The sequence below is a fragment of the Sciurus carolinensis genome, chromosome 18 (assembly GCF_902686445.1).
Source record: "Sciurus carolinensis chromosome 18, mSciCar1.2, whole genome shotgun sequence".
Lineage (NCBI taxonomy): Eukaryota > Metazoa > Chordata > Mammalia > Rodentia > Sciuridae > Sciurus > Sciurus carolinensis.
Window position 1 is genome coordinate 31092302 of NC_062230.1, and position 27497 is coordinate 31119798.

The window sequence follows — 27497 nt, forward strand, 5'->3', positions numbered from 1 at the left end:
AGATTCACTCAGAGGAATCCTTGCTCAAGCTCATCAGCTTCTTTGGACACTACCAGGCATTTTACAACTCAGTGACATTATCATAATCTTTGCTCTCCCTGTAGACCCTATTCACTTTAATGTATCTTCAGATTATACTCTAATAACTCAAGGCACTAATATTCAATTTCTTCTGTGCACATAAAAGTTATATGCTTCATAATTTCACACATGAAAACCCCCATGAGATTGGACAATTTAGAAAAACGATCATTTGTTAATTGTGCTTGGGTATGCATAAATGCTAAAAAATTCTAAAGCATACTGCCTGATTCTTTGAGTAAAACAAATGCTTTCGGAAGTTACACTAGATTTATTTAGACTTTAAAAACCACTCCCACCACCAAACCTCACCACAGACTCCATTTTGAGACATACTGGAGAACAGGGATGCTGAATAATGTCCCTCCTCCTTTCTCATATGCTCAGAAGGGAACACTCACAGGGAGCTAGAGGGGGTAACGAAGCATATTGATTTTTACGACCTATTAAATCCCAAAGAATGGGGTTCCTTGGTGAAACCAGATTAGAAAATAAAGCTTGGATAAGCTGTCTCTTCTAACCTGCCCACAAACTTAGCATGTGGTCTTGAACCACATGCTGGGAGCACTGGATGGCAAAGCTGTGCCTGAGTGTTCTCACCTGGTTAGATGGATGGAGGATCCCTGTCCACTGTAGTCCCTTGAGGTCTCCATAGGAGGGGGCTGAGAAGACTCCAGGGCAGTTCCAGGGATGCTGACTGCTAGAAACAGAGGACGTCCAGTTCTTCTATCTCAGAGATCCAAGGGGCTCAGTGAAAGAAAGTGGGGGAAGCCCCCTTCAGGTAAAGTGAGCCCACCCCCAGAAAGGCAGAGCCTCAGGAATCTCACCAGTCAGATCGGGGCTACTCTCCTTTTGTGAGAGGAGCAAGGGGAGGGTAGAATTAGAGGTGGAGACTCCTCCTTTGGGGACCTCTTCCAGCAGATGGACAACTTGGAAAACACTTTTTCTTTAGAAATCTGAGGACAGTGAAATAGGGAATGTCCCCCTTTAGGAAGCAGGGATCACAGATGTAAATGCCTTCAGGGGCTAGGAATGTGCTATAAATAAGTCACAGGGCCACGTAGGAAATAGTACCATCGATCCTCCCCAAAGCCAGCTGTGTCAGTTCAGGTCTTGCTGATGTTGACTCGTGAAAATAGAGGTTCTCATTTTAAAGAGAATCAGAAATTAGTTTTTTTTTTTTTTAAATATAGAAATGCCCAATTTAGAAAAAATTTTTTTCTTTTTTTTTTATTGTAAACAAATGGGATACATGTTGTTTCTCTGTTTGTACATGGCATAAAGGCATACCATTTGTGTAATCATAAATCTACATAGGGCAATGTTGTTTGATTCATTCTGTTATTTTTTCCCTTCCCCCCACCCCACCCACCCCTCCTTTCCCTCTATATAGTCCTTCCTTCCTCCATTCTTGCCCCCCTCCCTAACCCTAACTCTAACCCTAACACTAACCCCTCACACACCCCATTATGTGTCATCATCCACTTATTAGTGATATCATTTGTCCTTTGGTTTTTTGAGATTGGCTCATCTCACTTAGCATGATATTCTCCAATTTCATCCATTTGCCTGCAAATGCCATAATTTTATCATTCTTTATGGCTGAGTAATATTCCTTTGTATATATATACCACAGTTTCTTTATCCATTCATCAATTGAAGGACATCTAGGTTGGTTCCACAATCTGGCTATTGTGAATTGAGCAGCTATGAACATTGATGTGGCTGTATCTCTGTAGTATGCTGATTTTAAGTCCTTTGGGTATAGGCCAAGGAGTGGGATAGCTGGGTCAAATGGTGGTTCCATTCCAAGTTTTCTAAGGAATCTCCACACTGCTTTCCAGAGTGGTTGCACTAATTTGCAGCCCCACCAGCAATGTATGAGTGTACCTTTTTCCCCACATCCTCAACAACACCTGTTGTTGCTTGTATTCTTGATAATTGCCATTCTAATTGGGGTGAGATGGAATCTTAGGGTGGTTTTGATTTGCATTTCTCTTATTACTAGAGATGTTGAACATTTTTCCGTATGTTTGTTGATTGCTTGTATATCTTCTTCTGTGAAGTGTCTGTTCATCTGGAAGAATAAGAAACCCAGAATAGCTAAAGCAATCCTTAGCAGAAAGAGTGAAGCAGGGGGTATTGCAATAGCAGATCTTCAACTCTACTACAAAGCAATAGTAACAAAAACGGCATGGTATTGGTACTAAAATAGAAAGGTAGATCAATGGTACAGAATAGAGGACACGGACACAAACCCAAATAAATACAATTTTCTCATACTAGACAAAGGGGCCAAAAATATGCAATGGAGAAAAGAGAGCCTCTTCAACAAATGGTGCTGGGAGAATTGGAAATCCATATGCAGCAGAATGAAACTAAACCCCTATCTCTCACCGTGCACGAAACTAAACTCAAAATGGATTAAGGATCTCGGAATCAGACCAGAGACCCTGCAGATTATGTGAAGAAAAAATAGGTCCAGATCTTCAACATGTCAGCTTAGGACCAGACTTCCTCAACAGGACTCCCATAGCACAAGAAATAAAAGGAAGAATCAATAACTGGGATATATTCAAACTAAAAAGCTTTCTCTCAGCAAAGGAAACTATCAGCAATGCGAAGAAAGAGCCTACAGAGTGGGAGAAAAATCTTTGTCACTCATACTTCAGATAGAGCACTAATCTCCAGGATCTATAAAGAACTCAAAAAACTCTACACCAAGAATGCAAATAATCCAATTTAGAAAATTTGGCAAGTCATGCAACTTTTAAAAAAATGCTGTGCAGGACAAACAGAACATACCTACATGCTGGACTTCCCCAGGTGGCACCAGTCTGTGATGTCTGGCTTTCGGCATCATTGACTGAAATGGTGAAGCATCGATTTTTATTAACCCCTGCTTAAGCTGGTGAGATGAGCCATTAACTGCCAAAGATTTGAACAGGAAAAAGAAAATTCCTGAACACGGTGACCTTTGGATTTGTTGACCTCTCTCCCATCTCCTTGCCTTAGCCTCTTTTTCTTGTTCTTCAACTTCCCACAGCAGAGTCTTCATTTTGAAGTCATGTGGTACTGGCACTGCAGCATCACACACTGACTCTGGCTGAAGTTTTCTGTCAGCCTGATTAGCAGACAGAGCCACCAAGAGCTGCTCCTCTCGACAGATGAGACACAGGGCCCTATTTTCAGACCCAAAAGACCTAGCCTTCATCCTGTATCAATACAAATGACACTCTGCATTCTGCAAGGACTGGAGCCAAATGCATGTGACAACTTTGGGCAGAGCACATCTTTAGCATGTCAGTGCCTCTGTGTGGCTGGTGATGGCCTTAAAATGCTAAGTGTAATTAGAGTGTGCCTCCTTAAGTCCACCCGACAGGTTGCTTTTGGCTCTGAACACTTTCTGGGGAGAGGAATTTCAAACATTCATTCATCATTCCACAAACAGTAATTGAATGCCTGTTATTATGTGGGATCTGTTAGGCATTGCACATTTGGTATCAAATAAGATAAACTATTCCCTGGCTTCAGGGAGCTTATATTCTAACTAGGGAAGACAGATAAATAAATATACAGGTAAAAAGATGATGCAACTGGTGGCAATGTTTTGAAGAAACTGAAACAAGGTGGTATGGTACTGACTGACAGTAGGGTCTTCTTTCATTGGTGTGGCTGGGGAGTCCTCCCAAGGGAGATGATGTTTGAGCTGAGACCTGAATCATATTTTAAATGTGATATCTTAAGTCCTAGAGTTGCTAAACAAGAATTAAAATTAAATATGATTAAGGTGGATAAATAGCATGCACTAAAGTACTAACAATGGTTATCTTCTAGATATATTCATATATTTACTTAAGAAGCATTGATGGAGTAGTAATAGGAGAGGAAAAGAGAGAAGAGTGGGGTAGGAGTGGTTGGACTAAGGATCTGGCATGGACTCTACTGGGCAGAGGGAAGGAAGGGAGGGGCCCTTAGGGATGACTCCCAGATTCCTGGCCTGAGTAACTTCAGGAATGTTGGTGGCATTTTTTTTTTAATGAAGGAAGACTGTGCAGAAAACAATTTGGGAAAGAAAAAGCAGGAAGTCTTCCTTAGATCTGTTAAATGTGAGATGTTGGGAGATGTCCAAGGGAAGATGTCAACAGATAGCTGGATATACAAGTCTAGAATTCAGAATGCAAGTGTGGACCAGATGCAAAATTTGGTCCTCAGGGTAAAGACGATGTTTGAGACCCTGGATGGAGAGAGGAAAACAGTGAGATGCTGAGTGTGTGGCTTCAGGACTTAGTTGGTAGAGGTAAGAAGAGGAGGAGGGGTTGATTAAGAAGATGGAGGAAGAACTGCAGCGAGGTAGGAGGAAATCAGAGGAGCTCAGCAATAGGAGGGATGTGGGTGGCTTTTGTCCTGAGAGCTAATTTTGAATCAGAATAATAAATGCAGGCACATGCACTTTTGTCTCCAATGATACAATAACATCTATGGTAGTTTTCTTTGTATGGTGAAGGTTGAGTGCATTTCTCTCTACTAGGTGACCAGTTGTACCTATGAGCAGAGGTGGGTTGTAGCTCGATGTGATTTAGGAATTTGTGGGACCTAACACTAAGTGAACTCTCCAGCGAAATCAGTGCAGCTGAAGTCTCCCTATTGTCAAGCAGTGGTTCTCACTGGGGCACTTTTGTCCCGGGGAGGGCATATATGTCTGGGGGTATTTGGTTGTCATAACTGAGACACAGTGGGTGAGGGGAGGTTGCTATTGACATCTAGAAGAATCCAGGGATGATGCTAATTATCCTAACGTACACAGGGCAACCCCCACATCAAACATCATTCAGTCCCAAATGCCAGTGTGTTGAAGTTAAGAAGCCCCGATGCAGTGAGTGCAGAGTTCAGTTACTTGAGATTTCATTATTCCTTGCTGAAAGACCTCCTTGGGGGAAAAGAGAAACCTGCCAAACCAAAGACTCAGCTGCTCTCATCTCCTAGGAGCATCTATGCCCAGACAGAGAAGTTGATTGAAATGATTCCCTTGACTGATGTTTCACACGTAGTCATCTCTAGGAATCTATGAAATATAACTCACAGAATAATTTCTATGGCTCGATATACAGTTATTTTTCAGGGAGGAAGAGAGACAGAAAGAGGGAGGGAGAGATGGAATCTTTGTCTTGGAAGAGTATTATAGAGACAAAAGCATCAATGTGGCTTAGTTTCAATTATTTAGTTTCAATTATTCAGGATTCTCAAAGCTGTTATCCTCTCTTGCTTTCAAAAGTGGCATTCATCTTTTGTTCTCTTAGGCATTGATTGAATTTTTCTTTACTTGTATTAAAAAGGGTTTGTTGCCTGCATGAAAAGAAAGTGACCATATTAATCTTGGTCTCAAATATGAATTCAAAGGTAATGTGGCATTTCTATATTGTCCCCAATTTTTCTTTAATGGTAAATGCATGAAGGGAGGACAGTGAAGGGAAATTGGGGAAGAGAGAAAATCATGTAGAGCAGAGAATATTAGATACTCAGGGAACTTTAGAAATAATCTAAGTGTTTTCTAATTAGATGCTTTTAATTAAAAGGGGATCTGACTAGCCCAATCCTCTGATTCCCCAACTTTGGAAGAGCAGGTAATATTGCATGAAGAACTTGAGCAGTGTGTTAGTCAGCTTTTTGTTGCTGTGACCAAAGTGCCTGACAAGAACAACTCCGAGGAGGAAAAGTTCATTTCGAGCTCATGGTTTCTGAGTTTCTGTCCATGGACAGATGACTCCATTGCTCTGGGTGTGAGGTGAAGCAGAACATCATGATGGAAGGATGTGACAGAGGAAAGGTGCTTACCTCATGTTGGCCAAGATGCACAGGGCTCGGGTGCAGGCAGCCAGGGATAATGTAATCCCCAAGAGCATGTCCCCAGAGACCTGTTTCCTCCAGACACACCCTACCTGCCTATAGTTAGCACCCATTAATCCATTTAAATTATTCCATCAAATGAATTAATCCACTGGTTAGGTTATAGCTATCATAATCTAATCAATTTACCTCTGAATATTCCTGAACTGTCTCACATGTGAGCTTTTGGGGGACACCTCATATCTAAAACATAACATTCTATCCCTGGCCCCTCAAAGCTCATACCCATCTCACAATGCAAAGTACATTTGGTCTATTTTCAAGTGTTCCCATAGTCTTAACAGTATTACCATTGCCCAAAAGTCCAAGTCCAAAGTCTCTGAGACTCAAGGTAAACTCTTGGCTGTGTGCCTTTGTAAAGATCAAAAGCAATACACTAAGGCACACAGTAAACATTTCCATTCCACAAGAGAGAAATTTTCCATTCCACAAGGGACACAGGAAAAAGGAATTGGATCAAAGTAAGACCAAATTCCAGCTTGCAACCAAGTCCTACAGCTCCACATCCAGCATCTGGAACCCACGGCATCATGATGTTTCCTCCAAAGGGCTGGTGCAGCTCTGCCTCTTTGGCCCTGCTGGGTGCAACCCATGTGAACTCTCAACTTGTTTCTGCTTGACTTCTGCAGCTTTCATTGGCAGACATTCCACATTACTGGCATCTCTTAATCACAGGGATCTCCACTGCATCTATCTGCTTTCTCACATCTTTGTTCATTGCCCTCTCAGGGGCTGCCTGAAGGTGTCCTGAACTTTTTACACTTTGTCTGACCTCCCAGTCCTTCCTTTGAAATCTTGGTGGAAGTCTTCATGATCCTTTAATTTCAGCATCCTGCATTCCTGCAGAACTATCACCATGTGGATGTTATAAAGGTCTTCTGCCATCTCAGGCAGTAACCAGATCTTCTGGGACCTTTGCTGTAGTGGCCTCTGAGTGCCTGGACAGCTGAGCATGGTGAAACAACTTCCTAGGCCCCACTGTGCAAGCAGGGTGCCCCGCTGGTCTCTTCTCAAAGGAATTTTACTTTTACACCCTTGAGCTTGAAGTGACTGTGGTCTTGCCAATTCCTAAAATGCACTCAAGACATCTTTCCTGTTGTCTCTGTGTTAAATACTGAGCATCTCTTTAGTGGCTATAATCTCTTCAACAACTACAATTTTCTTAGCCCCAGTTTTACACACACTTTTCTGGTCAAATAGCAAAATTTTTATGTCTTTCTGCTCTGTTTTCTTTCCTATTACAGTAAACTTGGCTAAAAAGTTACCAGCAATATCCAGGCTGCTGACTGAAGGCTGTGCTTCCTGGAAATTTTCTCCATCAGATTAATTAGTCCATCATTTTAAAATTCAGCCTCACAGAAAGTCTCAGAACATGGGTAAAATGTAGACAATTGCTTTGTGAGAATGTAAAACAAATGGCCTCTAGGTCAATTTCCAATAATATTCTCATTCTTTCCTGAAACCTTATAAACACAGTCTTTACTAAGTTCATTTCTATTGACATTCTGATCTTCTGACCTCACACCAGAATCTTCCATTACACTCTGATTAAAACAGTTTAATGTTTTTCCCTCCTGTATCTCCAAACTTTTCTAAACTCATCCTGCAAATCATTTCTAAGTGCCCCTGAACCGCACAGTCAGGTTAGTTACAGTCATGAGTCAAGAGTCACCACTCTTGGTTCCAATGTCTGTGTTAGTCAGATTTTTTTTTTTTTGCTGTAACCAAAGGACCTGAAAAGAACAACTTAAAGGAGGAAAAGTTCATTCTGAGTTAATGGTTTCAGAGATTCAGTTCATGGACAGCCATCTCCATAGCTCTGGGCTTGAGGTGAGGCAGAACATTGTGGTGACTCACCTCATGTCAGCCAAGAAGCAGAGAGCTTGAGTGCAGGGAACCAGACATAATATGATCCCCAAGGGCGTGTCCCCAGTGACCAACTTCCTCAAGCCACACCCTACTTATCTAAAGCTACCATCCATTAATCCATTCAAATTATTAATCTATCAAATGGATTGATCCACTGGTTAGGTTATGGTTATCATAATCTAATAATTTCACCTGTGAATATTCCTGCATTGTCTCACACATGAGCTTTTGGGGAACACATCATATCTAAATCATAACAAGCTGTGATATAAAACTGACCTGAACTTGCCAGATCTGGAGGAGACCAGTGAAAAGTGTTGATTAAGGAATGAGGAGGAAGAATATGCTGTGCCATGACATAAGGAAAGCTCCAGAGGCCAGATGTGGTGCTACACACCTACAATCCCAGTGACTCAGGAGTCTGAGGCAGGAGGAGTGCAAGTTTGAGGCCAGTCTCTGTAACTTAGAAAGACCCTGTCTCAACATTGAAGTAAAAAGGACTGGGATGTATTTGGTGGTAGAGGGCTCCTGGTTCAATCCCAGGACTGCACGTCAAAAGAACAACTCCAGGGCAAATGATTAATGATCATTTCAGACAGTTGTTATTTATTGAATAAAAATAAGAAAAAAATTTAAGACAAATATATTTAGATGAGAGAGAAAAGAAAGACCAGAGCCTGCTCACTGTCTCTCCCTGCCCTATGAGGGCACAGTGAGAAGGTTGCTGTTTATAAACAGAGAGCTCTCACCAGAAACTGACAATGCTGGTACCTTAGTTTTGGACTTCTTGCCTCCAGAACTGCAAGAAAATAATTTTCTGTTTTGTAAGCCAAAAAAGTAAAATGAAATAATTGCATTAAAAAAAATTTTAAAAGACTCTGTTAACATGCAGATCTACACAAAAGTTAGGGTAAGGTTGTGCTAGGCAATTTTGCTTCCTGTACACTTAATCCTTTACTAGTGCCTGCACATAGTAGGATCTCAGTAAATAACTGTTGAGTGAGTGACTCAAGGAAGTTGGTGTAAAGACAAGCTTCACTGCTTGCGAGGGCAGGGAAGGGTCGCATGCTCATGGAGGAAGTGTTCATACTCTGCAGAATAAATGTCTTCTGCACATCCAGGTATTGTGGCTTCCTTCTAAGCAGGAGGAAAGGGGAAGGGCAATGGTTGGATCTATCTCGTTTTTATCAGGAAAACATGGTTTATCCAGAAGCCCCACTCAGTTGACTTCCAGTGGTCAAAACTGGGTCACATGCTCATTTCTAACTGCAAGGAAGTGTGGGGAAAAATCTGGTTTCTGTTACTGACAAAGAGGCTAATGGTGGAGGTTAGTTAGGCAGCTAGCAGAGCCTGCCACATATCCTAATTACAGAGTTGAAGGCAGCAGGGCCCACGTCAGGGAACTGTCTTGCCTGGTTCTTTCTAGTGCTTTTGAGTCGGTGAGGGATCCTATTCTAATTTGACTTGCTTGAAATCAGAATGCAGAGCAGCATGGAGCTTTGATAAAATAACATCTGTTTGTCACCACCTGGGAGCTGGGCTTTGGTCTCTACCAAAGGTCACATGGTGGGAGCCAGCATGTCCTCAGGAGTCTCAGAGATATTGGTTCCAAGTGAGACAAAATTCATGCAGCTGTGACGATGTCTGCTTCTGTCATGTGAGGCCAGTACTTACTGGATACATCATATTTGACTGAAGAAAAACAAACCTGAGCATCACGCTGAGCCTAAATGGAACAATTCTAGACATGGCTGGGTTTTTCTAGGGTCTAGATTGCAGCTTCCCAAGTGAGAGACGTGGTTAGCACACAGCAGGCCATCAAGAAACAGCAACTGTGGTCATTATTGCTTGATGGGGAAAATGGATCAGAAGGGAATACTGATGTATTGAAGAAAGGAATTACATGTGGGTAACTAAGGAGGATATAAAATATGCTTGGACAGGAGGTTGCCTAAAGTATAATTTTAATCTCATGTGTAAGTGGGGCAGAGAGAAGGAAAGAACTGTGATAGGACTTGATGTGATTCAGTTGCTGTGCAAGGGGTTTGAACTTCATCATGAGGGTTGGAGAGGATTTAGGATTCCTTTCCCAAATGTGACAGGAAACCAATGGAGCTGGGAGAGGAGATGTTGGCATGTTCATATTTTTGTTTTGCACAGACTACTCTGTGGTATTGAGAATGGACAGTAAGGACTGAGGGTGAAATGGAGAGATGGAAGAGGCTACACCAGCAATGCAGTGAGAGTGAGCTGGGACCACAGCTTGCGGAAGCCGTGGAGAGGGGCCTGATTGAAGATGTATTCTGCAGGCAGGACAGACTGGACTAGCTGATGTATGTGGTACTTGAGGGAAAGAGAGGAGGCAAGGGTGACCCTTGAGAAACTGGAATAGTGTTGCCATTTATCCAGAGGATTAGGGGCAAGTGGGGGAATCAATAACTTTCAATCACATTTAATTCAAGAAGCCCAACAGACACTCAAGTTGAGACTCAACTACATCATTCGAAACTTGAACCTGGAGTTTAGATTTGAGGTCAGGGCTGGAGAATCACATTGTAAAGCCCATAATTACAGTACAGAAGGTGTTTTAAGCCATGGTAGCCAGACAAAATCACCAAGGAAATAAGAGTGAATAAAGGAGAGAAGATGTGCAGGGACAAGATTCAAGGATAGCAAGTTGGAGAAGCCAATGAGAAAGGGGAAACCAGAGAGCTTGGTGTCTAGGTGTTGAAGTGGAGAACCCAAGGAAGAAGGACTTCATCAACTGCATCCACTGATCCCAGTGAGCCCCATAGTTTGGTGTGAGGAGGACTGAGTATTGGTCATTACCTTGGTGTTGTTGAGTTGCTTGACAGTGTTGACAAGAACAGTTCCCCTGGTGGGCAGATGATTACAGCCTTACTAAAAATTAGGATTCTAGTAACATCTCCAAGGTTCTGGGGAGGGGGGACATGATGAGATCTGATTGATGTGCCAAGGTGTTTACATTTCATCATGAGGGAAAATAGCATTTTAGCAGGAGGAGTGACACCTTCAGATTTGCATTACAGAGACATCACCCTAACTGTGATATGGTTGAGGAGAAGTCAACCTGAAAACTTCTTAGACGATGGTGTCCAGGGCCAAGTTAGTGGTAGTGGAGATGGAGAGGAGAACTTGATTTGAAAGGAGAAAGGGTCCAGAGAACTTGAAGATGGACTGGTGGTGAGATGTGGGAGAGAAGATGGGTTCTAATTTTCACCCTGCCATTTGGTAGTTCTGTGGCCTTGAGCAAATCCTTTAATGTCTCTGTGCCTTGGTTTTCTCTTCTGTAAAATGGGACTAATAACCATCTATATCATAACACTGTAATAGGATTAAATGAGATAATGCATGCCAACTACTTGGCACAGGGTTTGGCACATGGAGCTATTGACACCCATAAACAGAACTTTAGAACATATTACTCGTTCTTCAACGCTTACTAAGCATCCTCTTCTTGGGAACTAAAACCTCCTTCCTCAGCAATAGAACTGACTTATTCCTTCCAAAGAAGGAACAGTAACCATTTGTAAAAATCCACAGTTCAGGAGATGCTTTTGCCAGGAAGATGACATGATTCATATTTAATAGTAGGTGTCATATGAGCTATGCATTATTATTTATTATCATCAGCAAGACTCTAAATATTAAAAATGACTTTGGCTAAAAGGATTCACTCAGAAAGAGGTGGATATGATTGGCTGTTCTTGTGATTGACATGCAGTGACAGTTAGGTTTAATGGGACACACATTTTACATTCAGGTCGATTTGCATATATCATGCCTTCAATTGGCCCACACAAATTGGGCACTTAGGTACACAATTACCCAATTAGTGGGAGTCATTTCCTAATCGTGGGGGCACACCTGATAATTGAGTCCTCAAATGGCTAAGCACTCACAATTTGCTTCTTTTTAGGAAAGGTGGCACTTTTGAGTTTCACGTTAGAATTAAAAGCATCTGACAGCCAAGGATCCTTTCGTAAATGGATGGTGGTGTCATTTCAACACAGGCTGAGTATGGTGATAATAAGCAAGGAGCTGTTAGATGTAAAATTTCCACATGAGGATTGTGGTTATTTTACTATAGATTATGTTACAATGGCTTGTTCTCAGACGCACCATTGGACCTTCAAGGATTTTTTGGTGATAGATGCTAATGTCTTTGCCTGCCTTGGGAATCACCTTTGCCTGAGTGAGCTTCCCTCTGGCTGTGCTTCTTGACTCTGAGGGATGCTTTCGCCTTGAGGGCAGGGCGTTCTCTTTCTCCATCTGGCATGTCCTTGTGTACCAATTTATTATCTCTGGTATTCAAAATCACCAATGGAATTTTCTGGCTTTATCTAGCCAAATAGGAGACCCTTGGTAAAACCATTATATGATATTGGAATTGGAAATTTGAGTCTGGTCCAGATCCCAGCTTGGTTGGAAACCACTGGAGATTCTTGTGAAATTGCTTAATGAAAGCTTCCTTCCTTCTTTCCTCCCTTCTTTCTTCCTTCCCTGCTTATTTTATTCCTGTCTATTAAAAGAAATCCTTTGTAAAATTGCTGACAAGAATTGATTAGCTAGTACACAAAGGAAAATACACAAATGGTCAACAAGCATAGGAAAAAATTCTGAGTATCATTAGTTAATAGATGCAAATAAAAATCACAGCAACCCAAAAAACCACAGACCAAATGTTTTCTCTGATATGTGGATGCTAATTCACAGTAAGTGGAGAGTAGCTAGGAAAAAATAGAGGCACTTTGCATTAGGCAGAGGGGAGTGAAGGGAGGGGAGAGGGTATCGGGTAGAAAGGATAGAAGATGAATCGGACCTTATTACCCTATTGTGCATATAGGATTACATGATTGGTGTGATTCTATATCATGCACAATGAGAAGTTATACTCCATTAATCCATTTATATATGACGTGTCAAAATGCATTCTACTGTCATGTTAACTAATTAGAACAAATTAAAAAAATCACAGCAAGATATCACTGTCCCCTCTAGAATGATCAGCAACCCCAAATGTCAGTGAGAATGTGGGGGCCACTGAATTTTCTTATGTTGCTGGTGTGATTGAAATAAGGTCCATCCACTTTAAAAAATGGGTTGTCAGCTTATTAAAAAGTTAAACATACCTAGCCTATGACCTGGCAATTCCACTTTCAGGTCTTACCCAAGAAAACTGAAAATGCAAGTCCACTATAAAGTGTGTACAAGAATTTTCATAGATTCATTCAACAATGGCCCCAAAGTTGGAACAACACAGATGCCCATCAACAGCTGCAGAGATAAATGAATATCATATATCTATCCAAAGGAATATGACTTAGCAAAAAATAAATAAATCAACTGTTGATCCATACAACGTCACCAAAATACTGAGTGATTCCATTTGTATGAAATTCCGGAACAACCCAAACGAGATTCCCTGAAGAGGTGAAACTGAACTGAAATTCAGAGTGTCATTAGGATAACACTGTGCAGGCAGGACCAGGCAGTTCAACTGGAATTCTGAAGGCACTGATGAGGTCAAGGTCACATGGTGAGCCGTATGCAGGCGTTTAGAGATGGCGAAGTGGTGTCATGAGAACCGAAAGCGAAGGAGGTTTGTTGCGAATTGCCATGCTTACACTGGTTTCACTGTCTTGTCTTCCAGCTTTGTCCATTTTCCCAAAGTGCTTTGACTCGTGGATTATTTGAACCAGTGTTACCTGCTATCCTGATATTCCCTGATGATAGTCACTGACACTACCCACGAGTAATGTCTGTCTTTCTCATGAGAAGACCTTTGTAAATGAGCAGCCTTCCACTAGGTCACTCAGGGACCCAGGCTCCTTCCATCTTATGGCTCTGCCCTCTCCTGGGGCTTTAGAATCTCCCTCTACTGCTGTCCAACGAAAAGGGGTGCAGCGAAATACTGCTTCTTACCCACTTTATATTAAAGAAATACGTCACTTTTACTCACACTCAAGTCACATGCCCCCACCTAGTTGCAAGGGATGTTGACATATGGAGTCCTTGGGTGGATGGACGCTTCCCAGTAATAATTCAGAACTTTGCAAAGCAAGAGCTGCTCTGTGGTGGCCAACTAGTCGTTTATGTAGCGATTCACATCTTTCGGAGAGTGCCATCCTCTCTCCTGCGTTTTCCATCCCATGGAGCTCCCTTCACTGTGCTTTCCTGGGGCTTACATACCCGCAAGTCCTGCCAGCTGAATCAGAAATGGCTGCGGTCTCCAGCCAGACAGGCTCTCCAGGGGAGCGCCGTGGCCCATAAATCACAAGGCAGAGGCAGCTCATCATCTGAAAAACAAGGAGGAAGGGCTGCCAGAGCCCAACTCATAAAACAGACGTTTCCTTGGTGGATAAGAGCAGGAGAGAAGCGAGACTACAGAAATCGAAGCCCAGGACAGTAGCCACCCTTCGTGAAATAAAAAGCACATCATCCCCAAAGTAATTCACTTTCTCTCTCTTCCTACCTCCTGCTCCCTGGGGGAAGCGAGGGTAGTTTAGGGAAATAGGATTTCTTTTTTTCCTATTTTATTTTGTTCCATTTTCAGCTTGGAGAACAGCTGTTTATCCTGTGATTCCAAACCAGGAAAATGGGGGCATTAATTTTTTTCCCGGTGCATGGCGTGCACACAAGGTATGCAGATGAGAAGTTTCACGGAGCAAGAGGCTCTGACATCCTCACCATCCTACCCACGCAGGGTCCGTAGGCCTCATTTCAGGGGCAGCCATTCGTTCTTGTTAGGGAGCCACCGGATGGCATGAAATATTAAATGACAGCTCTCCGTGAAGAGCTCCCGTCTGATTTCCCGTAAGGGTGCCCAACAGGTCAGTGTGTCAGGCTCGCAATAACAGCCTGCGCTGCTGTCACCAGGAAGGTTTTGTGCCATGGCTATGTGGATGAGTCTGCACTTTGCAACGGAAAACAGAGCTGATTCCTCCTGCCACGGGGAGGAACTCCGGGCACGAGCATTCCCAGGCTGTGCAGTGGTAACTGAGGCTCTGCTGTTTCCTGCTGGTTCTCCCGTGACCGACGGAGATTTCTGGGGTCTCCGTACTTGGAATGTTGGTCTCTCACTCTTAATTCTGCCTGTTTTTCACCCAGCCAGTGTTTGTGTAAAGAGAAAGGGTTGTTGCTTTAAATTACGTTGATGCTTTATTAATATGTTAAACGACCATAGTCAGGCTATATTCACTTATTACAGTGCATTATGCAATGCATTAGTAATGAATGAGAGCACTTTGCTTAAAGATCTCCCTATAAATCAGTTGAACACAGGGAAAAAGGAGGCATTGTTTATTTATGAGGTCTGGGGAAGAGATTATACCGAGTAGACCTTATATCCTCCTATTCTAAAAACATTATGAAACATTGATTATATGTTTGCCATTAGGTTTATGCTCCTATTGCCTTTATGTTTCTGATATATTATTAATCTTTCTTAAGAATTAAGCCTCTGGAATCTGCTTTAGATAGAGCAATAGAAGGCTGTGGAGCCAGGCGGTGAACTGGCTTGGGCAGACATGGCGTGTTCTCGCTCACCACGTTGAAGGTACACGCTGTCCTCGTGGGAGTTGGTCAGCACCGCCCAGGGTCCAGGAGGGCCTGCTTCCTAGTACATGCACACTGACAAGCATTTGGTGAGTCACTCATTCAGCAAGCAATGATGGGACCAAGGTGCTGTCGCAGGGCATAAAATAACAGGCATCACGGACAGGCAGTTTCAGGAACCCTTCCCCATACCATAGGGGTTTCTTTTACAAGATTTCTAGAGTGAAATAGTCATAAAATCATAACAAAAAGGTTCTGCTTCATAATTTTGCTAAGATTCTGCTGAGAGATGTAATTTTAGAATTTGCTGGCAAAGTGGGTTGAAATAAGTATGTGACCTTATATAAAAATCTGGGGACCCCCATTAGCCTTTAAACCCCTAAATCTTACCATATGCCACCAGAAGAAATGATGAGCATTACCTAGGATGTGCATGAGGAAAGGGCTCGAGATGACTTGATTTGGCTTCTTGGATGGACCAGGCAGAGGAAGAGTGACCCTACTCTCTGATAGCCATGGCTCAATCATGGTCCTGGAACCTGGGTTCCTATAAGATTATTGTCCCTTCTCTTGAGCAGGAGGAAGGGGAATTGAATAAGCAGTTGTTTTGAACCTTCTCTTCTTGCTATACCTACTTTGTGCAGGGTTTTATACCAAGGCAGTGAGCACACAAAGGTAAGTAATAATCAGTCCCCATTGGAAAACTGCTGACAAGGTAGTAGTGGAGGTGAACTTATAAACAAACAATTAACAACACACTGCAACGGAATCATAACAATAACAACTCATGGAGTGCTTGCCACGGGCACTGTGTGAAGCACTTTCCAAGTTTTTACAAGTTTTGGAGGAAGCACCAAGAAGGAAGTAAGGAGCTTTGGTAGCACAGGTTCCCTGGAGGACATGACATTCATACTGTGCCTTAAAGAAGGAGTAGGAGCTCTCTAGGTAGACAGAAGGGAGAAGGAAAACAAATTCAGTAATACTGCAAGATGCAAAATCAACATAGAAATGTCAATTGCACTTTTATACCCAAACTGGCACCAGACTACCCAAAAAGGAAATTAAGAAAGCAATCCCATTCACACATCATCAAAAGAATAAAATACTTAGAAATAAATTTAACCAAGGAGGTGAAAGACCTGTACACTGAAAACTATAAAACACCGATGAAAGAAGTTAATACAAAAGCAAAAGGGAAGACATCACTTGTTTGAGAACTGAAGTAATATTGTTAACTTCCATACTACCCAAAGTGACCTACAGATTCAATGTAATCTCCATCAAAATTCCAATGTCATTTTTATAGAAATGGAAAAAAACAATCCTAAAATTTGTATGAAGGCACAAAGATGTCTAATAGCCAAAGCTATTTTGATCAAGAACAAAGCTGGAGACAACACTCCCTGATTTCAAAATTGATTACAAAGCTATAGTAATCAAGACAGTGATGGTACTGGCATAAAAACAGACCTATAGACCAGAGGCCAGAATAGAGAGCTCAGAAATAAACCCCTGCATGTATGGTCAGCTGATGTTCAGTGAAGTGCCAACAAGATGGAATGGGAAAGGACAGGCTCTTCAACAGTGTTGGGAAAACTGGATATCCACATGTAAAGTATGAAGCAGGATCCTTACCTAATGCCACACACAAAATCTGCTAAAATGGATTGAAGACCTACTCATAAGATGTGAACTCATAAAATTCCTAGAAGAAAACACAGGGGAAGAACTTTTTTATATTGGTTTTGATTTCATGAATTTGATATCAAAAGCACAGGCAACACAATGGAATATTACTCAGCTATAAAAAAGCATGAAATTATGGCATTTGCAGGTAAATGGATGGAATGGAAACTATCATGCTATGTAAAATTAAACCAGTTCCCAAAAACCAAAGACAGAATGTTCTCTCTGATATCTGCATGCTTACCCATAACAAGAGAGAATAGGGAGGAGAAGTATAGAAGTTCACTGGATTAGACAAAGGGGAATAAAGGGAAGGGAGGGGAGATAGGAGTAGGAAAGACAATAGAATGAATCAGACATAATTCTCCTGTTCTCAAATATGAATACACAACCAGTGAAACTCCACATCATGTTCAACTACAAGAATGGGATCAAAATTGTAATGGGTTGCACCCCATGTATGTATAAAATGTCAAAATACACCCTACTGTCATATATATCTAAAAACAATAATAACAAAAAAAGCCAAAAATAGATAAGTAGGACTATATTAAAACTAAGTTTCTGTACCACAAAGGAATTAATCAACAAAGTGAAAACACAACCAATGGAATAGAAGAAAATATTTGTAAACACGTGTCTGATAAATATGTAAAGAATTATATATCCAAAATATATAAAGAATTTCTACAACTCAATAGCAAAAATAAGGCAAAAAACCAATAACCAACCAACAAACAAAAAACCAAAACTCCAAATATCCTATTAAAATTAGGCAATGGAATTGAAGAGATATTTCTTTTTTTAATATACATCTTTTAAAATTTGTTCTTTAGATATACATGACAGTAGAGTGTCTAAAAATATGGAATGCATTGTGAATTTACATGTCATCCTTGTGCAGGGACCATGCTAATCTTCTGTGTGTCATTCCAATTTTAGTATATGTGCTGCTGAATTGAGCACTTGAATAGATATTTCTCCAAAGAAGATATGCAAATAGGCAACAGATAGATCAAATAGTGCACACCATCAGGGAAATACTGATCAAAATCATGGTGAGTTACCATTACACCCCTGTTAGGATTTGTTTAACAAAACCCCAAAATAGCAAATGTTGACATGGATTTGGGGAAGGGGACCCTTGTACACTGTTGGAGAAAATTGGTGCAACCACTATGCAAAAAAGTATGACAGTATCTCAAAAAGTAAAAATAGAACAACCGTATATATGATTTACCAATCCCTCCTTTGGACATATAGCCAAAGGAATTTAAATAAAGGTTTTGAAGAGATAATCTGTGCTTCCATGTTCACTGCCACATTATTCCCAGTAGCCAAGACATGGAAGCAAGCTAAATGTCCATCAATGGATGAATGGATAAAGGAAAGGTGGTATATACATACAATAGAATATTATTCAACTTCAAAAAGGAAGAAAATCCTGCTTTTTGAAACAACATGGATGAACCTGGAGGACATCATGCTAAGTGAAATAAACCAACCAGAGGGACAAAAACTACATGATCCCACTTATGTGAAGAATCTAAAATAGTTGGGGGCATAGAAGCAGAGTAGTCTGGTAGTTGTCAAGTACTGGTAGTGGGAGAGGGGTAGTGGGGAGGTATTAGGAAGAGGTACAAAGTTTTGCTTATACAAGATGATAAGTTCTAGAGATTTTCTGTACAGCATTCTGCCTATAGTTAACAATGCTGTATTGTATACTTAAGAATATGTTCAGAGGATCATTAACAATACTATATTGTATACCTAACCATCTGTTAAGAGGGTGGGTCATGTATAATTGTTCTCATGATGTGCATGCACACACACAATAATACTGTGGGAGGAATCTTTTGGAGGTGATAAATGTTTTGGCTTAGATTATGGTGATGATTTCATGGGTATATACTTATCTCCAAGCTCATTAAGATACACTTGTTCAAAAGATACAGATTTTTGCATGACAATAACATTTGAATAAAGTAGTTTAAAAAAGTAGATGTGAAGAGCATTTCAGACAAGCAAAATAGTGTGTTTGGAAAGACACAGGCCTGCAACAGCCTTTCATATTGAACGGAACAGTAAGAATCTTGGTAACTCTAGATTATACCCTAGGAGGGTAAAGCTGGTGTGAAATAAATTTGAAAACTGGGGTGGAGTGAAATTATAATGTACGTTTTATGCAAGGAAAAGAAACCCAGGTTTTATTCTATAGATAATAGTTATTCTGTCTACAGTTGGTAAGATGGTTTAGAGGAAATGAGAGTCTGACAGGAGTCTGTGAGGGTCTGAACTATGTAGATGGGCTAATTTAGGGTGGAGAAGTTTGAAGTATAGGTGAAAAGTAGAATTGGAGGTGGGGTGACTAATTGGATGTAGAGAGTGAGGGAGGAGAATGAGTCAAAGGTGATGTTCATGTTCTATTTATTAGGTGCAGCTCTAGTGACAAGGCCAGGGTCATAATTAGACCCCACTCCTAGTACCAGTTTCTACTAAAAATTCTTCAGTTGGAATCAAGACCAATGTTTGCATGCCTGCTTCTCACCCTGTGCCACTATGAAGCCATCTGTTCAGGGTCTCTGGGAGTTGTTCATAGGACAGTCTTTATTCACACTCCCCATTCTCCCATGCCACCATGTTTGATCTAATGTTTTTTCTTTAGAGAAGTTTGGAATCTTACTCATTTACACTAGGGTGAAATTACTGACAACCCCTTGGTAGTGTACATCTCAAAGGAAACTGCATGTTCACTGGGACCAAAATCTGAAGTTCAAAGGCTCAGTTTGAATTCTGATTCAGCTGCTTACCAGCTATGTAATCTGGACAAACCAGAGAGTCTGAGCTTTTTCGTATATGTGATAAAGATAAATATACTCTTGGCTGAGCTGTTTTGAGAAATAGAAGAATATCTGTCATGTAGTGAAAGTTCAGTTAGCATTAATTTTCATTCTTAACGGAAACAAATGCATTCTTAGTGGTGGGATTTGGGGTATCAGGGAGGGGAATGGGTAAAAAGTGTTGTGGTTACAAGAGCTGGCCAGATGCCCTGAAGTCTTGCACTCTGTGGTGGTCACTACTCTGCTTATGTGATGGCCTCTTTGTTCTGTGCTTCATTTCTCTGTCCTTGCACCTTGTGCAAAGAACAAGTGCAGATAGCCACCTCATATGCCATGGGCAATTCCACATGCATTTTTACCCGATCTTTCAGGCAGCAGCATTCATGCAGGACAGTCTTAGTCCAATGCATGGTGGAGAGATTAGGCTGAAGCCAAAGCGGTCATATGCTAAGGGCTGACCACCCTAGCTCAGGTGGCCAGAAGTGCTTGGGAAAAAAAGGAAACCCCAGTATTGTGTTAACCTGAGGTGCTCGGAATGATTATCATTGTGAGGAACTTGCAAGGTGTGTAATGAAATGAATGCCATAGATGTTGTCGAATTCCCCAGGCAGAGCAGAGAGTGCACAGGGACTTTCATTTATTTCCATGTAAAGGGAGATGATATAAGTTCACTTTGTGAATTTTTTCCTGACCTCATATAGGGGAGTGCTCAGAATACAAATCAGGAAATCTGAACAATTCCTATTCTTTATGTAATTCCAGGGGAAGATTCTTCAGTGAGAATTGAATGATGCATTATGGAGATGTTAGAAGCCTTGTCTTCCTTTGGAAGTCCAGTATACTCTGACAAGCTGAGCATGTGAGGGTGGTTTGATAATGAGATGGCTCCCTTAGCTTTATTCTCCAACAGTAACTTTCATTATCCTACCAACTTATCCCAGGAACCAGAGTTATCTTTCATTTTTGATGGTGAAGGGAAAGTCATGGTTTAGTCTCTAATAGACTTTCCATCTTTCTATTTCTAAGTAATAGAAATTCCCATTGGCTCCTGCAGTAACCTGAGCAATTTAAGATGGGGAGAAGTAATTTATTTCAATCTTTCCTAACATAATTGGGCTCTGAAGTCAGGGAAACTGGGTTCATAGCTCTCTCACATACTGGCCAGTAACCTTTGTCAAATTTATTTGAGCCTCCGTTTTCCTGCCTATAAAATGTGTCTGATATCTACTCATGTTGTTGAGATCACATGAGGTAATATAGATTGCTTTTTATAGTACCTAGCACATAGGGCGTGCTTGATAGATGCTAAATATTATTAATTTGACTCTGACACCAGGCTCTTTAAAAAGGAAAATAGACATCCATGTTGGGAGTAGTACTAATAAGACTCAATGTAATGAAGGATGATTGCAGCACCCGTTCTCTCCCCGTACCCCAATCTTCACCCCTGGTCCCAGGTCAGGACATCATAATGATTGGCATGTCCTTTGAGATGGATGAGGCCAGTTTTGGACCATGGCTTTGAACACCACTGGGCTCCCATCTGTAGGGATCTGGCCCTAGAACCATCAAGTTGGATATCACCGGTTATTTGAAAAACTAAGATGAGCACCCTGTGGGCCAACCTAAGACCATGGCTCAACCAGAAACACCCCTCCCAGGCTCCTCTCACCAGGACCTCCCCTTTTCATGAGTCCGTGGCTCCAGGTTCATTACTGCAGCACGGGGGCTGTCTGCACTAGTGTGATCACTCCTAAGCTCACTCCTTATGAGCTGGACGTCCAGTTTTTATTGATTCGGCTGCTTTTTCTTGCCAAGAGACAAAGGCCATTAGCATCTGGGGCTGAAGTGCTCTGACGAGTTGGCAGTGCCCAGGAGAGCCTCATTCCATTTCCTTTGCTCTTAATGTAGGGCTTATAATCGGTCATATAACCTGACTTTTATTCTTCTGTCTCCATCTTCCATGGTACAATAATTGCAAACAAAACTCCCTCTTTAGGGGTTGTTCACACAAAGCTAGAGGACAGTTTAGATAAAGCCCAGACTAGTTCTTCTTTTAAAACCTGCTTCCCTTTCCCTCCAACTGCCGAATCCAGTAGCTGAATTGGAGGGTGTGTGTGTGTTGGCGGAGGGGGGCGGGGCTTTGAATAAAGCTGCACTGTTAATTTTCAATTTGATGCTAACTCTTTATTAAACTATCATAACTATTCAAATAGCATTTGAAATAATAGAACTTCAATCTAGCAAATATTTATTGAGAACTGCTATGCACGTGGCTCAATGGAAGACAGAATTGAGAATGGAAAGATGGGTTAGACAGGGCGCCTTTCCTCAAGTATAGTAAAAGCTGCAGAGGGAGAGTGTCATGAAGAAAGAGCCCAAGGCTGGGGCCTATTTCTATTTATTATTTTTAAAATTTAAATTAAATGTATTTTTAACTGATACATAAAACAGAAAAATTATACACATTATAGGGGTATCCTGTGATGTGTTGCAATGTAAAATGTTTAAATCATGTGCAGCATGTAGCTTCTCAAACATTTATTTATGATAAAAAAGCATTCAAGAGCTGGACTAGGGCTCAGTGGTAGAGTACTTGCCCAGCATATGTGAGGCACTGGGATCGATACTCGGCACCACATATAAATAAATCAATAAATAGATAAAGTTCCAAATTTTTTTTAAAAAAAGCATTCAAAATCCTTTCTTCTAGCTTTTTGAAATGCACAGTACATTTTTGTTATCCACAGACTCTATGTGCAACAGCCCACCAGAACTTCCTGCTCCCAGGTAACTGTAATTTAATCTACTCATCTTCTCTCCCTGTTCCCCCTGCTCTTCCCAGTCTCTAATAACCATCACTCTACGCTTATCATCTATGAGATAATATTTTTATATTCCACAAACAAGTGTGATCATTCAATATTTGTCCTTCTGTGCCTGGCTTACTTCCCATAACATAATGGTCTCCATCCCTGTTGCTGCAAATGACAGCAACGTGGTTGCTGTCTTTTTAATGGCTGAAGAGTATTCCATTGTGTATATGTATCACATTTTCTTTCTCCATCCATCCATTGATGGGTGCTTAGATTGTTTCCATTTCTTGACTATTGTGAATATTGCTGAAATTAACATGTGTGCGCAGATCTCTCTGGCAGAGTGATTTCATTTCCTTTGGATATCTGCCCATTATTGGGATTGCTGGATCACTGATAGTTCTAATTTTAATTTTTTGAGGAAGCTCCATAGTGTTTTCCATGATTGCTGTACTAATTTACATTCCCACCTACTGTGTGCAAAGGCTCCCCTTTTTCCACATCCTTGCCAGCACTTGTTATCTTTGGTCTATTTATAATAGCCTGATGTTTAGTGTTATTAAGTGTTTTTTTTTTTTTTTTCACAGACTCTTAGTCATTTGTACGTCTTCTTTTGTGAAATTTCTATTAAGGTCTATTGCTGCTTTTAAAATCTAATTTATTTGATTTTTTTCAAGTGAGTTGTTTGTATTCTTTATATTTTTTTATATTAACCCATTGTGAGATGAAAAATTTGTAAATATTTTCTTGCATTCTGTAGCTTGTCTCCTTACTCTATATATAGTTTCCTTTACATATACAGAAGTTTTTTAGTTTGATGTAATCCTGTTTAAGACTAGAGTTTAAAGCAATGAATCTCTTTCTCTCTCTCTCTCTCTCTCTCTTTTTTTTTTTTTTTTTTAAATTGGTCCTGGAGATTGAATCCAGAGGTGCTTTACCACTGAGTCACATCCTTAGTCCTTTTTATTTTTTATTTTGAGACAGGATCTCACTAAGTTGCTGAGACTGGCCTTGCGCTTGTGATCCTCCCGCCTCAGCCTCCTGAGCTGTCTGCATTACAGGTGTGTGCCACCATACCTGACAAAGCAATGAAGTCTTAATTAAGCACAGTAAGGCACGCTTTGACTCCAGGATGCAGTGGAATTCTAAGGAAATTTGTAAACTTCCTTCAAGTTCTAATTGGAGGCATGTGGTTTTGTATAGAGCTATGTAGACTTTCCTGCTAGTAATTTCTTGGAGTATAATGTACATAGAATAAAATGCACAAATCTTACAGATATAATTTGGTTAATTTTTACATCTCCCCATACCTGTACAAGACCATATAGATATAATGTGTATCTTTGGATCAAATTTATTCCTTCCCCTCAGAAAGGTCTGTGGGGCCCTAATCCTGATTCCCTCCCCAGAGCTAACTCCTATTCTGACTTCCATCACTCTAGATGGGTTTTGGCTATTCTTGAACTTGACATAAATAGAATGAAACAGTACATACTCTTTTTTTTTTTTTTAATAACTTTTTATTTTACTGTGGTGCTGAGGATCGAACCCAGGGCCTCCCACACGGGAGGCAAGTGCTCCACCACTGAGCCCCAGCCCCAGCCCCGGTACAAACTCATTTCTTCACTAAGTGTAATGCTTTTCAGGTTTGTCCTCTTTGTCACTTGTAGCAGTTGAACCTCTGCTGCAGAGTAGTATTCCTGTGCACTTCATTTATATCTGCCAGTTTTTTGATGGACATTCAGGTTGTTGGCGGTTTTTGTCGTTCTGAGCGAAGCTGCTGGGAACATGTGTGTACAAGTCTTTGTGTGGATGCACGCACTCGTTTCTCTCCACTAGACCTAAGACCTATCAATTTCATACGTTGCACGGCATCTGTAAATGATTTTCCAAAGTGACTGCTCTGTTTTCTGACAACACTACAGTATGTAAGAATCTCTGCTGCTCTTCCTTAGACTTCCTGAGGTTCTCCAAAGAAAGACCTTGACTTAGACTCAGGATCTACCACTTAATAACTTGTAATCTGAGATAACTTATTTCCATGAGTCTCAGTTTTCTCATCTATGAAATGAGATAATAGCTACCTTTGACCATGTTGGTGAAAATTGGTGATCGTGTATGTAAAATTGCTCTAGAAAATATTCCAATAATGGGAGCTCTAGAAAATATTCCAATAATGGGAGCTGCCATGATCATCATCGACATAGTCTCATCTTACCCACCCACAGATAATTCAAGGCAATGTGGTCCAACATGGAACGGGCAAGGTGCAGTGTCGTGGTGCTTGACATTCACTTCAAGTGTTGTGAAATCCTGAATCACGTAGTGAGAATTCATTTAGTTCCAACATTCTTTAATCCCGATGATGTCAAAAAAAGAGTCTCAGGTTGGTGTTGGTCTGTATTTATCACCTAACGCTCACAAATCTCTTTTTAATATAAAGCGTATAGGATTATAGGCTCTTCACCTTTAGCAGGCAACAGTATCTAGATATAAGTTAGTATTTTATCTTCATTATTTTAAAATGTTTACTGTTAGTAGAATTGGCAGCAAGTGATCCTGATAGCATTTATGGCAGTGATTTCACATTTAAGTAAATTATTGGGACATCCAAAAGGCAAAAATTATTAAGAAAACAAGTGTTCAAGGAGAACCAGAATTGGCAGTGAGGAACGTGGTTGCTAGGTGGCCGACGTCTGGAGCCCTCTGCCTCTCGGCGGAGACTCAGCAGCACACGTGAAGGCCACCTGACAAAGGACGGAACTAAGACCCGAGTAGTGGGGCACTCAGAAGGCCTGACGCCGACACCCCGTCCGCTAACGAAGCAAGCTGTGACCCGGGTCAGCACCGGAGCCGCTCCTGGACTTTGGCCTCTTGACTCCGTTCTTCCCCGGAGGTAATCGGTCCTGGAGCAGTTGGTGTCTTTCCTGTCCCTAATTACCCCACAAAGCTGTGCTCCTCCATGAATAAAGCACTGCAGGTGGACGCAAAGGGGAAAGGGGCCACTGCCAGGGCGTCCTGCAGGGGCTGAGATCCACTCAGTCCTGCCCTCCCTTAGGCCTCACCATCCCGTGTTCACCCAGGGGATCGTTCACCGACCTGACCAACGCGAGGTCACCATCTAAAGGTGCCAGCACTGCTTTAGGTCCTGAGGACACCGAGGGGCATGAAACAGAAGCTCCTTGCCTTGGAAATGCTTCCCATCTCATTCCTGGGAAGCATGTCACCAGGGAAGATTTGTAGAGCCTTCTGCTGGGGAGTAGTTGTGTGGAAGCGGCATTGTTTACCAGTCTGCCATCATTAGGCCTGGCCATTTCTTTCCTGTCCAGGGTGATGTGACTATAATGCACAAAGATTGCATGTTTCTCTTATGACGCCTACGCCCAATTCCACTTCCACCTTGACCACTTAGATGGCTCCTGTCAGGCTTTTTTAACCACCTTGAGCCTTCATGCCATCACCTGTCAAATGGGAACAAGACAATAAACTACCTCAAAGGGATTCAGTAAGGAGTAAGTGGGTTGCTCTATACTGTTAAGTACCTGTCAAATGGGAACAAGACAATAAACTACCTCAAAGGGATTCAGTAAGGAGTAAGTGGGTTGCAAGAATACTGTTAAGTACCGAATAAGCACTAAATGAGCATGAAAATGCTGCCTATCATGGTTTTCCCTTGCATTTTTATTATTTTCTTCTTACTGTGTATACCTAATGACTTGGGTCTGATTCACATTGATATTGTTACCCTTGTCTCTTTCTCAGTGATTTAAATGAAGGAGTTGCTCAATAAAAGTGAACAATGAGTATTGGATGAATAAGTTATAAAGTGAATGGAATAATGAGCAAAATCACAGGTGTCCGATTAGGAGCCAGGGTTTAATTGACCTGCACACAAGGGGTAACTTCAGGCTCATTGTGGCCAGAGGTGATGTCCCAGTTAGTCTCCAGGTACTGGGAGTAGTCAGAACAATAGCCGGGTCTACTTCCTACTGTCCTTCCAGTGCATACAGACAGACATTGGGTGTGCAGGGCTGTGCAATCTCCTGGGGTCTGAGTCACACAAAGGACACCCTGGGTTACAGTGTCAGGAGGTGGAACTTTGGTAGAGCAGCTAAGGCAGTCAAGCAAGACCACAGCAGGGATGGCTTTGACCTTCTGGAAAGTGCAAAGAGATGGCTTGAATAAATTTCCATGCTAGCTATCTTATCCACCAAGGAATCATAAGACAGTGCTAATTATTTTAGAGTCACGCAGAATTAGGTTCAAACTATGATTTTGTAAATTATTAACCATGCAACACTGGGAAGGTAACCTCTCCTTGGCCTTAGATTCCTTGTTTGTAAAATGGGGATTCTAATGCCCACTTGCAGGAGTTGTGGGGATTGAATGAGGTACCCAGGCACAGGCCTAGTGAATGCTCACTATTGTTTGGAGATCTGGAACAGAAGTTCAAGGTAGTATTGCATCCTGTTTTCCTTCTCTCATCTGAGAATCAAGCCTGACACCCTCTCTGAGACTGATGACTGACACCATGAGAGTTTCCCCTACACCCTATCCTGCTCAAGTTTTCCTCCAAAACTTACCAGCAAAACTTGCATCTTGTTTCCTCAGGCCTGTGCTGTCCACTAGGGAGAGTGAGGGATTAAGCCTTGTGAGTGACAGCACATCTGGGTCCATAAGCTGATCCAGGTGTCTCTTTGGGCTCTGCTGGGTTCTTGGT

General features: G+C 41.5%; 1 non-coding gene across 1 annotated transcript; it reads right to left on the minus strand.

Moving 5' to 3' along the window:
* Positions 1 to 17980: 17980 nt before the first annotated feature.
* Positions 17981 to 18087, minus strand: LOC124970822 (U6 spliceosomal RNA). Its single transcript, XR_007106197.1, has one exon. It is a non-coding gene; the product is annotated as a U6 spliceosomal RNA (small nuclear RNA).
* Positions 18088 to 27497: the final 9410 nt, after the last annotated feature.